The following is a 2,214-nucleotide window of genomic DNA, read 5'->3' as shown; positions in this document are numbered from 1 at the left end:
ATAACGCATTAGAACACATTTGACAGCAGAGAAGAACATCCTCTTTCTTCCTCTTTTTTTCAGGTGTTCAGGTGCTGTGAGGTGATGATAAAAGTCTGCTCTGATCTTCACACAGGTGACTTCAGACAGTCCGACTCTGAGGACCAGGTTCCCCAGGTTGAGGCTGCTGGAGCTTCAGAGCTTCAGTCACTGACTCTGAAGACATCGAGCTCTTCAACGTTACTGCTGTAAGGGTTTATTCCTCTTACCAAAGGAACCATGTCACACAAGCAGGAAGAAAGAAAGAACAACAATAAGACTCAGGAAATCCTCTCAGATTCAGCAATGCAGCAATGGCCAGAGGCGTAGAATGAACAGAACCGGAGAGAAAGAGAGAAAGAGAGAGAGAGATGAGTTTATGAGAGTGCTGAGCTGCTGTGAACAGTAGGAATGGGTTCTCTGTGCTGTGTTGGAGTTCTTGGCTCTCAAGAGAGTGTGTGTGTGTGTGTGTGTGTGTGTAGGAAACAGCAGGAGATGAGAATTAGAGCTCAAACACACTCCCATGTCAGTCTTCTTGTTCTTTTCTCCTTCCTTTGCTCTGATCCCTCAGTCTGTCCAGCTGACAGTCAGGAGGGTTCCAGACAGTCAGCAGCCTGCTGAGTGACCGGGTCAAGACATGATGAAGACCATGTTGATTACATTTCAAACCAATCATTAAAATACATTCTCAAAGAAATTTCATCTAAAATTAAAGAGAAGGATAGAAAAAGGACTTTAATCTAGAACCCTTTAGGTGAGATTTAATTCCCTGAAGGTTCTGTGACAGAGGATCCTCCTTTCAGACCAGGTTCCATCGAGAGAACCCACATGGAATGTTCAGGAGAGGAAGAAGCTCAACAGCTGGAGAACCTCTGGATCAAATTCCTCTACAACACTACAATCTAGAACCATAAACATTTCTACGCTTTGTCCCTCTGGAGGAAATGTCCTGCTTGGAACCTCATAGAGAGAGCACCATATATATATATATATATAGATGACTGATGAACACTGACCAGCGCTGACCAATCAGAATCCAGAATCCTGAACCCTCAGGTGCGTAACAATAATTTCAGAAGATTTCACTTCCTCTGTGTTTCCGGTTCTTTCTTCACTCCTTCAGCAGAACTCACAGTGGAACCTGAGTGACATCACCACTTCCTGTTTCTTCACGTTTCTTCATCACGGTTTTTCCCCCTTTATCTACCCTTGTGAGAAAGTTAGCGATTTCTTCCTCCGCTAGTTTGGAGTGCCTCGGTTCCCTGGAGTTCTGTGTGATAAATGACACGTCTGCTGCTGTGTATCAGATCTGTTCATCCAGCCGACCATCTCACACCTCCTCTCTCTCTCTCACTCTCTCTCTCTCTTTCTTTCTTTCTTTCTTTCTTTCTTTCTTTCTTTCTTTCTTTCTTTCTTTCTTTCTTTCTTTCTTTTTCTTTTTCTGTCCTCATGCCCCTAAATGGAGAGTAGGAGGAGGAGGAGGAGGAGAGGATGAAGAAGAGCAGTGTAAAGTGAATGTTCTTCCTCTCTGGAGCCTGGAGCACTGGCTGGTCCCAGCTGTAATGGGAGCCATTTTCCCCTCGCGCCCGTCCCGGAGGGAGCGTGGCGTTTAACGCGTAAAACAAATTACATTCTCCTCACTTAACACTGAGTTTGGAAATGGCAGAAAAATGGAAAAGTCGTTAGCGCCTGTACTGAATGTTTTTGTTTTGGAAGGAAGGATAACAGGTTTTTCGGCGTCTGACAGACAAATTGTTTCATCTAAATGGTTAAATCAAATTCTGAGATGTTTCCCGGGCCGGCGCTCGCGCTCTGCTGGCAGGATAATTGGCACTTTAGCTCAAAAAGGCATGAGACGATTCTGGCTGTAACAAGGAGGCCATTTTCTGATCATTACAACAAGAAGACTTTAATAATAATAATAATAATAATAATAATAATAATAATAATAATAATAATAATAATGTTCGGCTTCGACACTTAATTTAACATTGATCGTATAAATTTAGGTTTACATTTACACACTGAGATTTAAAATAAAACACCGAGATCTAAAATAAAACACCGAGATCTAAAATAAAACACCATGATTTAAAATAAAACACCGAGATCTAAAATAAAACACCGGGATCTAAAATAAAACACTGAGATCTAAAATAAAACACCATGATTTAAAATAAAACACCGAGATTTAAA

Source organism: Hemibagrus wyckioides, linkage group LG05 (assembly GCF_019097595.1).
Source record: "Hemibagrus wyckioides isolate EC202008001 linkage group LG05, SWU_Hwy_1.0, whole genome shotgun sequence".
NCBI classification, from domain to species: Eukaryota; Metazoa; Chordata; class Actinopteri; order Siluriformes; family Bagridae; genus Hemibagrus; species Hemibagrus wyckioides.
The sequence above is the reverse complement of the archived record's forward strand: the minus strand, read 5'-3'. Positions refer to the sequence as shown.